The sequence below is a fragment of the Coregonus clupeaformis genome, chromosome 27, assembly GCF_020615455.1.
Source record: "Coregonus clupeaformis isolate EN_2021a chromosome 27, ASM2061545v1, whole genome shotgun sequence".
Lineage (NCBI taxonomy): Eukaryota > Metazoa > Chordata > Actinopteri > Salmoniformes > Salmonidae > Coregonus > Coregonus clupeaformis.
Genome location: NC_059218.1, coordinates 42205197 through 42219215, shown reverse-complemented (window position 1 = coordinate 42219215; position 14019 = coordinate 42205197).

Sequence of the window (14019 nt, the reverse complement as noted above, 5' to 3'; positions counted from 1 at the left end):
TCTTTCCCAAAAGGAGAACGTGAACTATCTCACTCCCAGCAAGATGGGAAACAATCCTAACCCTATTCACCCTCCCTACACACACACCCTCACCCTCCCTACACACACACCCTCACCCTCCCTACACACACACCCTCACCCTCCCTACACATGGCGTATCCATTTCCTGTGGGAGTCATGAACACCAACACGACAGCTGAACGACCCCTTGGCACTACCACACACACACACACACACACACACACACACTTCACACACACACACACTGTTAATCCACTCTGCCATGGCACCCGGGTCTCCTCCATAAACCGTTCTCCATAACACCGCCCTCCGACCAGACAAAGGTCCCCAAAGCTCTGTGAGACATACACAACACACCACACACAGAAAAAACAGCTCCCTGCTGTGCGGGTTGATGGGGGAGGAAAGGGGGCGGGGGAGGGGGAGGGGGGGGGGAGAAGTGGAGAAAACAGTGTTCATTGGCACACAAGTTCAAAATAATAAATGTGATTGAAAAATGGAATGCCTGTAATCGAAAGTGTCACATTACCGTGATACTTAAAACCTAAATTGACACTCATTAATGTGGTTCTTCAATAATGATGCATGATACTTGTTGGATGCGCATTTGGTGCCAAGCTGTTTAATTACTCCATGATATTTTCACAGTTCACACATCATCATCTGATCCAGGAAGGAATTTTCTGAATGACAGCTGTTGTGATAGCGCATGCGATGCAACAACGGCCCAAGTGCTGGAAAAAAAAGTTGTTGGTGAGGAATGTTCAGATTATTTTGGTGTCGCATTTGTTACACCGGTGAAGACAGTTGTGTCTGGATCCACGTTGGATCCCTAGCGAATTAAGGTTGATAATCTGTTGTTGTCTGCTTCATTTAAAGCAGGGTGTCCTTAGTTATAACAAAGAAAGCATCAAGTCGACGAGTTCAAGTTTTCGTATGTTTTTGTCTACTGTGCACAATTGTGGAGGATAGACTATTGCGCAACACCCAACGCTCTTCCTATTCATTATTCTGGATATAATGACAAATTATTACATAGCCCAGTGGGCTTATTCACAATATGATCTGGTAATGAAATAACATGACAAATACATTTAGTTTCCCATGTTACACCTGCATTTTTAAACAATACAAGTTGCCTACTTGAAGTTGAATTTGGAGCTGGATTGAAAATCTGACATTTCCTCAATTTGATGCTTGAAAAGTCCTTGTAATTATTGTAGCCAATTTATAAGATCTCCTGCTCCCTTATAATCATCTATGATTTTATTTTTGATCAGTTTTAGTGAGAGATGTGGCCACTTTCGTGTGTTTCCCGCTGCTTCAATTGAAGTGTGTTGCGCTACTCGGTTGAGGTAAAACCACGTGCGATTATTATGTGGATGACAACGTCTAATGCTGGCTTCAACTAGGCTTTTCCATACAAATCCTTCCATTAAAAAATAAACCAGGTTTTTGGTCACTTTCTCATTATTAAACAGCAATGGTGAGATTAATGCTACTGCTATTTATGGCTTTATTATATGCAAATTGCCATCATAAAAACTGAGGCAGCAGACTTTGTGAAAATTAGTATTTGTGTCATTCTCAAAACTTTTGACCACTACTGTACTCTCTGTTTAGGACCAAATAGCAATCTAGTTTGCTCTGTTTTTTTGTAAATTCTTTCCAATGTGTCAAGTAATTATCTGTTCGTTTTCTCATGATTTGGTTGGGTCTAATTGTGTTGTTGTCCTGTGGCTCTGTGGGGTCTGTTTGTGTTTGTGAACAGAGCCCCAGGACCAGCTTGCTTAGGGGTCTGTTCTCCAGGTTCATCTCTCTGTAGGTGATGGCTTTGTTATGGAAGGTTTGGGAATCGCTTCCTTTTAGGTGGTTGTAGAATTTAACAGCTCTTTTGTGGATTTTGATAATTAGCGGGTATCAGCCTAATTCTGCTCTGCATGCATTATTTGGTGTTTTACGTTGTACACAGAGGATATTTTTGCAGAATTCTGCATGCAGAGTCTCAATTTGGTGTTTGTCCCATTTTGTGAATTCTTGGTTGGTGAGTGGACCCCAGACCTCACAACCATAAAGGACAATGGGTTCTATAACTGATTCAAGTATTTTTAGCCAGATCGTAATTGGCATGTTGAATTATATGTCTCTCTCTCTCCCTCTATCTCTCTCTTTCTATCTCTCTCTCTATCTCTCCCTCTATCTATCTCCCTCTCTCTCTCTGTGTCTCTCTCTTTCAATTCAATTCAATCTGGGCTTTATTAAAGGTTTACATTGCCAAAGCTTTAGGTCTCTCTCTCTCTCCCTCTCTCTCTCTCTCTCGCTCTCTCTCTCGCTCTCTCTCAGGGCTGGGCAGGGTGACAGAGCGGCTGGGACTAACTGCCTTTGTGTCTGAGAAAAATGGATCATTAACCTACTGTATGCTGACACACACACGCACACACACGCACACACACACACACACACACACACACACAGGGCAGCAGACATGTCTAATGATCCCATTGGATCTTTCTAATGGATAGGGATAATCAAAAGAAGATTTAGGTTTTGCATACATTAGAGATTCAGGAAAAAATTATGAGATCAGTGTGGAGCCGCCTTATTATGATCTAGTAGTGGGTTTTGGAGAATCAAACGAAAATTATGTTTAACATAGATTAGGATGACCAGCAGCTGACTTCATCAAACATGACATATTGTACAATATATTAACTTACACTCTATCTAGTTGCAGTTACACTGGCAGCCTAATTCTGATCTTTTGACCAATCAGATCAGATGTTTTGCCAATAATTGGTCTTTTGACCAATCAGATCAGATGTTTTGCCACTAATTGGTCTTTTGACCAATCAGATCAGATGTTTTGCCACTAATTGGTCTTTTGACCAATCAGATCAGATGTTTTGCCACTAATTGGTCTTTTGACCAATCAGATCAGATGTTTTGTCAATAATTGGGCAAAAGATCAGAATTAGGATAACTGTGTAATTGCAGCCAAAGAGACGGTACATGGGCTAATATTTCTATTGAACTAGAAGGCTTAACAGAATCAACGGATCAGAGGTTATGTGATATACACTAAGTGTACAAAACATTAAGAACACCTTCCTAATATTGAGTTGCACCACCCACTTATGCCCTCAGAACAGCCTCAATTCATCTGGGCATGGACTCTACAAGGTGTCAAAACCATTCCACAGGGATGCTGGCCCCATGTTGTGTCAAGTTGGCTGGATGTCCATTGGGTGGTGGACCATTCTTGATACACACAGGAAACAGTTGAGCGTGGAAAACCCAGCAGCGTTGCAGTTCTTGACACACTCAAACCGGTGCACCTGGCACCTACTACCATACCCCGTTCAAAGGCACTTAAATCTTTTGTCTTGCCCATTCACCCTCTGAATGGCACACATACACAATCCATGTCTCAATTGTCTCAAGGCTTAAAAATCCTTCTTTAACCTGTCTCCTCCCCCTTCATCTACACTGATTGAAGAGGATATAACAGGTGACATCATTAAGGGATCATAGCTTTCACCTGGACTCACCTGGTCAGACTGCGTGGCATTGGGCCAGTAACTGGAAGGTTGCTGGTTTGACTCCCAGAGCCAACGAGGTGAAAACGATGTGCCCTTGAGCAAGGTACTTAACCCTAATTGCTTCTGTAAGTTGCTTTGGATAAGAGTGTCTGGTTAAATGTCTTGGAAAGAGCAGCTGTTCCTAAGGTTTAGTGTATATTGTATACATCAGAGACTTGTAAACTGTAAGCAATAATATAAGACATTTAGCAGACATCCCAAAAAAAGATTTACAGTATACATCAATGTTTGTATGGGTGGCCCCAGCCGGAATCGAACCCACAACCATGGCATGCACCATGCTCTACCAACTGAGCCACACAGGATCAAGAAGTTACCAGTTGCTTTAATCAAACAGATGATGATTGACTGTACTACAGTCACCTAAGATGATGAGTCTGGATGCGTCCCAAACGAACATCTGTCTATTCCAGGGGGTGTCAAACGAATCTTTCCCCCCGGGGGGGGGGCCGCATTCGGCCTTAAAATAATTGGCCCCTTTTCCGTCGTTTTTGGGGAATTTCCGGTGCTCCCTGACTGCCCATCTTTCATTTCGTTTGAGCTGGACACAGTAAAGAAACTGTGTGAATGTAGGTCCATTAAACATTTCTACACATTTTACATTTAGTTTTATTCATTTTAAAGGCCCAATACAGCCGTTTTTTTTATCTCAATAAAACATTCTGGGTAAGAATGAAGTACCTTACTGTGATTGTTTTCAATCAAAATGGTCAACAACAAAAAATATATATGTATATTTCTTAGCAAAGAGCAAATTCTCAAGCAATAATTTAGCTAGGACTGTCTGGGAGTGGTCAGTGTGGGGAGGGGAAAACTGAAAACTAGCTGGCAGAGAGGTTTGAAACTATCTATCTTATTGGCTTATTAACTGAAAGGTCATTATCATAAATTTCACCGTATTATTCCAACCTCATAATGTAAGGAATTTATATAAAACACAAAAAAATCACGTTTTTGACTGCTCTGGGCCTTTAAAGTATATTGAGTTTGTTAGCAGTAAGTCATCATATGAAGGATTAAATGATGATTGACCCACTACTGTGAGGGGTATTGTTGTGTATTGTTAGGTATTACTGCACCGTTGGAGCTAGAAACGCAAGCATTTAGCTACACCCACAATCTGATCCACTAAATATGTGTACACGACCAATACAATTTGATTTTCTATTACTATAATTATATTATATTATAATAATTATAATTATAATTATTGTTATTATTATGATTATTATTATTATGATTATGATTATGATTATGATTATGATTATTATTATTATTATTATTATTATTATGCCAATTGGACATTATTCAACTGGTAGAACACAATAACCAGACCAGGTTTCTCGACATCGGTGGCAGTGTAGGTTCCTTTGTTTTCTTAGAGGAAAAACACACTCACAGACACAGACTCACAGACACAGACTCACAGACACAGACTCACAGACACAGACTCACAGACACAGACTCACAGACACAGACTCACAGACACAGACTCACAGACACAGATTAATGATCCAAGTACTCAAATATAACCAAATCACTATGATATAATAATTTATAATTATATGAGGTATGACTTATTGCAGACAATAACAAAACGTTGTTGGATTGCTTTCATCTTGTCATGAGAACATTCTAAATTCTATCCACGTGCAGTACAGATGCCGTGCCTGCCATGCAAGCAGGATTCATCTATTGGTCACTTCATGAGGAACCACAGCCTGACAAGTCTCTTGTGTGTGTGTGTGTGCGCGTGTGTGTGTGTGTGTGTGTGTGTGTGTGTGTGTGTGTGTGTGCGCGTGTGTGTGTGTGTGTGTTTTAACACAGAGAATCCAAGACAATGTATTGGTGCTTGGCTCCAGCAACAAAACATTGATGAACATACCTAATATTGTTACAGCTAAAACCACTATAATATAACATGATAATAAGGTTTATTACAGAAAATAACACAGCAGGTGTGTTTAGGATTGTTTTTAATCAATTTCTCTACCTTTTACTATTCTGTGTAGCACCTTGGGTTTGAGAAATGTTCTTTACAAATCGAATTATTATTATTATTATTATTATTATTATTATTATTAGATATCTTCTTTCAATAGCAACACCAGAAAGCCAAACAAAGAGGATGGGTGCAGCCAATAGGAGAGTACTGTTAGACCACAGCCAATAGGAGTGTGCTGTTACGCCACAGCCAATAGGAGTGTGCTGTTACGCCACAGCCAATAGGAGTGTGCTGTTACGCCACAGCCAATAGGAGTGTACTGTTACGCCACAACAAGGAAATACAACTAATAACAGAGAACTGTTCAGTATACTGAGGCAGGAAAACATTTAGGGAGGAAAAACATGTAACAAGTACGTTTCTAGAATCAGCCGTGTTTTCATTTCAGATAAAACAAAAAACATTTCATAGTTGTTTTGATGAGATATAAATAGGTTTTAGGGTGTGTCCCAAATGGCACCCTATTCCCTATATAGTGCACTACTTTGAACCAGAGCCCTATGGTGAACAGGGTGCCATTTGGGATGCTGCCAGTCTGTTAGCTCACAGGTGGCGCTTCCTCGGATACTTTCCCTCAAAAACACCAGCTGAAAGCCAATCAGAGAGCAGCTCTCTCTCAGCCAATGGCTGCTCAGCATCTGTGGTAACCGTAGCGCAAGACCTGGCTGTGATTGGCCAGGTGTTACAGGCAGGAAAGGCTGTGATTGGCTGGCGGGGAGCAGTTGCTTCAGTAGCCCCATGGCAACATTACTTCCCCACTGCTTCAGAAGGTGAACGGAAGGAGGGACGAGAGGAGAGGAGAGGAGAGGAGAGGAGAGGAGAGGAGAGGAGAGGAGAGGAGAGGAGAGGAGAGGAGAGGGAGAGGAGGGAGGGAGGGAAGGAGGGAGGGAGAGGAGGGGCGGCTAGTTTCACTCAGATACCACCTCTGCATTATTCATCCTGTGTCCCTGAGCATTCCGCAAGTGTGTGTGTGTGTGTTGACTGGCGGGGCTGGGGCTGGGGTGAGGCAGGGGGAAACCTCTGCAATAATTGCATCTCACAGTGCAATTCAACTAGCTACTTCAGCTCTCTATATATAACACAGTCCCAATAAGCTCACTGACACACACACACACTAACACACACAAAGAAACACACACACACAGAGAGAGAGAGAGAGAGAGAGAGAGAGAGAGAGAGAGAGAGAGAGAGACAAACAGAGAGTGAGAGAGAGCGAGAAAGATAATAGGTCTTTAAATCACAACAACCAAACAGGATTATATTTTTCCATAAAGCCCTCTGACGCTGAGGTCATAACAGATAACATCTGTCCAGCCGGCCAGCTTGCAGCTCCCTCCACCAGTACCCCTCTCTCCGGCTGGTCTGTACCCAGACAGATCAGCCTCTACTGGGGGAGAAGAAAGGAAACGAGATCCCCCGCTGGGAACAAAGACCACGCGGCCATTTAGATGTTGTTGTTGTTGTGTTTTTACCCGGCGATAGAGGGAGGAGAGATGGAGAGAGGGGAGGAGAGATGGAGAGAGGGGAGGAGAGATGGAGAGAGGGGAGGAGAGGGAGGAGAGAGGGGAGAAGAGGGAGGAGAGATGGAGAGAGGGGAGGGGAGATGGAGAGAGGGGAGGAGAGATGGAGAGAGGGGAGGAGAGGGAGGAGAGAGGGGAGGAGAGGAGGAGAGATGGAGAGAGGGGAGGGGAGATGGAGAGAGGGGAGGAGCGATGGAGAGAGGGGAGGGATGAAGGGTTTGAAGAAAGAGAAAAACACCCTGCTATCTTTAGGCGGATTAGGTGTCAGGCTCGGCGAGGGTGGAGGAGGAGGGGGGTCTTCTAGACTCCTCCCCCCTATCCTTCTGAGTTTGTGTAGAGCGCTAATGTCGTTCGACAGGCGTTCGGACCAGCTAGCTGGCTGGCTGGCTGGCTGGCTCCTGTCGCCGTGGAAACGCTGACGAGATGGATGGCAACAGGCGCTTGGCAACACGCAGCACGTGCTCCTTTGTTGCTGTAGCAACCTGCCCCTGGATGTGGATGGATACAGCATGCTGGTTGGACCGCCTCGCCATCCTCTAGAATCTAGCTGTTGTTGTTATGGTAGCACACACACTGGAACCTCGTGGTGGGGGAGGGAAAGAGGGGTGAGGAGGGAAGGAAAGAGGGTGAGGGAGGGTGAGGAGGGGGGAGGGTTTTAGGATGTTGTTATAGTAGAGGGGTGAGGTGTTGTCAGCTTCGGGGGTGAGGGGAGGGGTGAGATGTTGTCAGGGCTGTGGTGTAAAAGAGGCTTCCTGGTAGGAAGTGTTGCTAGGCACATTAGAGAGCTGTTGGTAAACAAACATAAACAACTCCAGAAGACCCCGGTCGCCCTACACACATGCTTCAGTCCCTGAAAAGCTACTTTTTAATGTCAACTTTAAAAACATATGAATTTTAAAAGAAATATCAAACCAAAACAGCATATAAGTATTTATTTACGATTTATTTATTTAACGTTTTAATGTCAACTTTAAAAACACAGAATTAAATACTTTCAAAAATATATACAGTATATATTTTAAATAACAATTTATTTACTTGATGTTGTATGTTACAAAAGTTTTGTTTAGAATCACATGATCTATGAGAATGGAGAAAGTGAAGAAACATCCAACTAGACACACAGAACAGCCTCAACGCGACGCCACAGACGAGGAATGCACTTCTGTCATAAAACACCAATAACCACAAATGTAAAGATAACAGTCTGGAGGGAACGGGGAACAATGGTCCCGTCCCAAATGGTACCCTGAGTAGTGCACTATAAACGGAATAAGGTGCCGTTTGGAACGCATCCAATGTCTTGTTTTGAGGTGCTTGAGGGGTTTAACCCTTGTGAAAAAGGTTGTGGATGTTTGTTCCCCATGAGAACTAAAAAAGGCCACAGGATAGGAAAGGTGATAGGGAGGAGGAGCTAAGGGAGGAGGAGAGTCCCTTTAGCCTGTCTTAGTGTGTGGTGTGGATGTTATTGTGTGGATGTTAGTGTGTGGATGTTAGTGTGTGGATGTTAGTGTGTGGTGTGGATGTTAGTGTGTGGTGTGGATGTTAGTGTGTGGTGTGGATGTTAGTGTGTGGATGTTAGTGTGTGGATGTTAGTGTGTGGTGTGGATGTTAGTGTGTGGTGTGGATGTTAGTGTGTGGTGTGGATGTTAGTGTGTGGATGTTAGTGTGTGGTGTGGATGTTAGTGTGTGGTGTGGATGTTAGTGTGTGGTGTGGATGTTAGTGTGTGGATGTTAGTGTGTGGTGTGGATGTTAGTGTGTGGTGTGGATGTTAGTGTGTGGTGTGGATGTTATTGTGTGGATGTTAGTGTGTGGTGTGGATGTTAGTGTGTGGATGTTAGTGTGTGGTGTGGATGTTAGTGTGTGGATGTTAGTGTGTGGTGTGGATGTTAGTGTGTGGATGTTAGTGTGTGGTGTGGATGTTAGTGTGTGGTGTGGATGTTAGTGTGTGGATGTTAGTGTGTGGTGTGGATGTTAGTGTGTGGTGTGGATGTTAGTGTGTGGTGTGGATGTTAGTGTGTGGTGTGGATGTTAGTGTGTGGTGTGGATGTTAGTGTGTGGTGTGGATGTTAGTGTGTGGATGTTAGTGTGGTGTGGATGTTAGTATGTGGTGTGGATGTTAGTGTGTGGATGTTAGTTTGTGGTGTGGATGTTAGTGTGTGGTGTGGATGTTAGTGTGTGGTGTGGATGTTAGTGTGTGTGTGGATGTTAGTGTGTGGTGTGGATGTTAGTGTGGTGTGGATGTTAGTGTGTGGATGTTAGTGTGGGGGGATGTTAGTGTGTGTGGATGTTAGTGTGTGTGTGGATGTTAGTGTGTGGTGTGGATGTTAGTGTGTGGTGTGGATGTTAGTGTGTGGATGTTAGTGTGTGGTGTGGATGTTAGTGTGTGGTGTGGATGTTAGTGTGGATGTTAGTGGTGTGGGTGTTAGTGTGTGGTGTGGATGTTAGTGTGTGGTGTGGATGTTAGTGTGTGGATGTTAGTGTGTGGTGTGGATGTTAGTGTGTGGTGTGGATGTTAGGTGTGTGTGGATGTTAGTGTGTGGTGTGGATGTTAGTGTGTGGTGTTAGTGTGGATGTTAGTGTGTGTGGATGTTAGTGTGTGTGGATGTTGGTGTGTGGTGTGGATGTTAGTGTGTGGTGTGGATGTTAGTGTGTGGTGTGGATGTTAGTGTGTGGTGTGGATGTTAGTGTGGATGTTAGTGTGTGGATGTTAGTGTGTGGTGTGGATGTTAGTGTGTGGTGTGGATGTTAGTGTGTGGTGTGGATGTTAGTGTGTGGTGTGGATGTTAGTGTGTGGATGTTAGTGTGTGGTGTGGATGTTAGTGTGTGGTGTGGATGTTAGTGTGTGGATGTTAGTGTGTGGTGTGGATGTTAGTGTGGATGTTAGTGTGTGGATGTTAGTGTGTGGTGTGGATGTTAGTGTGTGGTGTGGATGTTAGTGTGTGGTGTGGATGTTAGTGGTGTGGATGTTAGTGTGTGGTGTGGATGTTAGTGTGTGGTGTGGATGTTAGTGTGTGGATGTTAGTGTGGATGTTAGTGTGTGGTGTGGATGTTAGTGTGTGGATGTTAGTGTGTGGATGTTAGTGTGTGGTGTTAGTGTGGATGTTAGTGTGTGGTGTGGATGTTAGTGTGTGGTGTGGATGTTAGTGTGTGGTGTGGATGTTAGTGTGGTGTGGATGTTAGTGGTGTGGATGTTAGTGTGTGGTGTGGATGTTATGTGTGGTGTGGATGTTAGTGTGTGGTGTGGATGTGGTGTGGATGTTAGTGTGTGGTGTGGATGTTAGTGTGTGGATGTTAGTGTGTGGTGTGGATGTTAGTGTGTGGTGTGGATGTTAGTGGTGTGGATGTTAGTGTGTGGTGTGGATGTTAGTGTGTGGTGGATGTTAGTGTGTGGATGTTAGTGTGTGGTGTGGATGTTAGTGTGTGGTGTGGATGTTAGTGTGTGGTGTGGATGTTAGTGTGTGGTGTGGATGTTAGTGTGTGGTGTGGATGTTAGTGTGTGGTGTGGATGTTAGTGTGTGGTGTGGATGTTAGTGTGTGTGGATGTTAGTGTGGTGTGGATGTTAGTGTGTGGTGTGGATGTTAGTGTGTGTGGATGTTAGTGTGTGGTGTGGATGTTAGTGTGGTGTGTGTGGATGTTAGTGTGTGGATGTTAGTGTGTGGATGTTAGTGTGTGGTGTGGATGTTAGTGTGTGGTGTGGATGTTAGTGTGTGTGTGTGGGATGTTAGTGTGTGGTGTGGATGTTAGTGTGTGGATGTTAGTGTGTGGTGGATGTTAGTGTGTGGTGTGGATGTTAGTGTGTGGTGTGTGTAGTGTGGTGTGGATGTTAGTGTGTGGATGTTAGTGTGTGGTGTGGATGTTAGTGTGTGGTGTGGATGTGAGTTGGATGTTAGTGTGTGGTGTGGATGTTAGTGGTGTGGATGTTAGTGTGGTGTGGATGTTAGTGTGGATGTTAGTGTGTGTGTGGATGTTATGTGTGGTGTGGATGTTAGTGTGTGGTGTGGATGTTAGTGTGTGGTGTGGATGTTAGTGTGTGGTGTGGATGTTAGTGTGTGGTGTGGATGTTAGTGTGGTGTGGATGTTAGTGTGTGGTGTGGATGTTAGTGTGTGGTGTGGATGTTAGTGTGTGGTGTGGATGTTAGTGTGTGGTGTGGATGTTAGTGTGGGATGTTAGTGTGTGGATGTTAGTGTGTGGTGTGGATGTTAGTGTGTGGTGTGGATGTTAGTGTGTGGATGTTAGTGTGTGTGGATGTTAGTGTGTGGTGTGGATGTTAGTGTGTGGTGTGGATGTTAGTGTGTGGTGTGGATGTTAGTGTGTGGTGTGGATGTTAGTGTGTGGTGTGGATGTTAGTGTGTGGATGTTAGTGTGTGGTGTGGATGTTAGTGTGTGGTGTGGATGTTAGTGTGTGGATGTTAGTGTGTGGTGTGGATGTTAGTGTGTGGATGTTAGTGTGGTGTGGATGTTAGTGTGTGGTGTGGATGTTAGTGTGTGGTGTGGATGTTAGTGTGTGGTGTGGATGTTAGTGTGTGGTGTGGATGTGTAGTGTGGATGTTAGTGTGGATGTTAGTGTGTGGTGTGGATGTTAGTGTGTGGATGTTAGTGTGTGGTGTGGATGTTAGTGTGTGGTGTGGATGTTAGTGTGTGTGTGGATGTTAGTGTGTGGATGTTAGTGTGTGGTGTGGATGTTAGTGTGTGGTGTGGATGTTAGTGTGTGGATGTTAGTGTGTGTGTGGATGTTAGTGTGGATGTTAGTGTGGTGTGGATGTTAGTGTGTGGTGTGGATGTTAGTGTGTGGATGTTAGTGTGTGGTGTGGATGTTAGTGTGTGGTGTGGATGTTAGTGTGTGGTGTGGATGTTAGTGTGTGGATGTTAGTGTGTGGATGTTAGTGTGTGGTGTGGATGTTAGTGTGTGGATGTTAGTGTGTGGATGTTAGTGTGTGGATGTTAGTGTGTGGTGTGGATGTTAGTGTGTGGTGTGGATGTTAGTGTGGATGTTAGTGTGGTGTGGATGTTAGTGTGTGGTGTGGATGTTATGTGTGGTGTGGATGTTAGTGTGTGGTGTGGATGTTAGTGTGTGGTGTGGATGTTAGTGTGTGGATGTTAGTGTGTGGATGTTAGTGTGTGGTGTGGATGTTAGTGTGTGGTGTGGATGTTAGTGTGTGGTGTGGATGTTAGTGTGTGGTGATGTTAGTGTGTGGTGTGGATGTTAGTGTGTGGTGTGGATGTTAGTGGTGTGGATGTTAGTGTGTGGATGTTGTGTGTGGATGTTAGTGTGTGGATGTTAGTGTGTGGTGTGGATGTTAGTGTGTGGATGTTAGTGTGTGTGTGGATGTTAGTGTGTGGTGTGGATGTTAGTGTGTGTGGATGTTAGTGTGGGTGTGGTGTGGATGTTAGTGTGTGGTGTGGATGTTAGTGTGTGGTGTGGATGTTAGTGTGTGGTGTGGATGTTAGGTGTGGTGTTGTGTGGATGTTAGTGTGTGGTGTGGATGTTAGTGGTGTGGATGTTAGTGTGTGGTGTGGATGTTAGTGTGGTGTGGATGTTAGTGTGTGTGTGGATGTTAGTGTGTGGTGTGGATGTTAGTGTGTGGATGTTAGTGTGTGGTGTGGATGTTAGTGTGTGGTGTGGATGTTAGTGTGTGGTGTGGATGTTAGTGTGTGGATGTTAGTGTGTGGTGTGGATGTTAGTGTGTGGATGTTAGTGTGTGGTGTGGATGTTAGTGTGTGGTGTGGATGTTAGTGTGTGGTGTGGATGTTAGTGTGTGGTGTGGATGTTAGTGTGTGGTGTGGATGTTAGTGTGTGGATGTTAGTGTGTGGATGTTAGTGTGTGGTGTGGATGTTAGTGTGTGGTGTGGATGTTAGTGTGTGTGTGGATGTTAGTGTGTGGGTGTGGATGTTAGGTGTGGATGTTAGTGTGTGGATGTTAGTGTGTGGTGTGGATGTTAGTGTGTGGTGTGGATGTTAGTGTGTGGTGTGGATGTTAGTGTGTGGGGTGTGGATGTTAGTGTGTGGTGTGGATGTTAGTTGTGGTGTGGATGTTAGTGTGTGGATGTTAGTGTGTGGTGTGGATGTTAGGTGTGTGGATGTTAGTGTGTGTGTGGATGTAGTGTGTGGATGTTAGTGGTGTGGATGTTAGTGTGTGGTGTGGATGTTAGTGTGTGTGGATGTTAGTGTGTGGTGTGGATGTTAGTGTGTGGATGTTAGTGTGGTGTGGATGTTAGTGTGTGGTGTGGATGTTAGTGTGTGGATGTTAGTGTGGGTGTGGATGTTAGTGTGTGGTGTGGATGTTAGTGTGTGTGGATGTTAGTGTGTGGTGTGGATGTTAGTGTGTGGTGTGGATGTTAGTGTGTGGTGTGGATGTTAGTGTGTGGTGTGGATGTTAGTGGTGTGGATGTTAGTGTGTGTGTGTGGTGTGTGATGTTAGTGGTGTGGATGTTAGTGTGTGGTGTGGATGTTAGTGTGTGGATGTTAGTGTGTAGTGTGGATGTTAGTGTGTGGTGTGGATGTTAGTGTGGTGGATGTTATGTGTGGTGTGGATGTTAGTGTGTGGTGTGGATGTTAGTGTGTGGTGTGGATGTTAGTGTGTGGTGTGGATGTTAGTGTGTGGTGTGGATGTTAGTGTGTGGTGTGGATGTTAGTGTGTGGATGTTAGTGTGTGGTGTGGATGTTAGTGTGTGGTGTGGATGTTAGTGTGTGTGTGGATGTTAGTGTGTGTGTGGATGTTAGTGTGTGGTGTGGATGTTAGTGTGTGGTGTGGATGTTAGTGTGTGGTGTGGATGTTAGTGTGTGGTGTGGATGTTAGTGTGTGGTGTGGATGTTAGTGTGTGGTGTGGATGTTAGTGTGTGGATGTTAGTGTGTGGTGTGGATGTTAG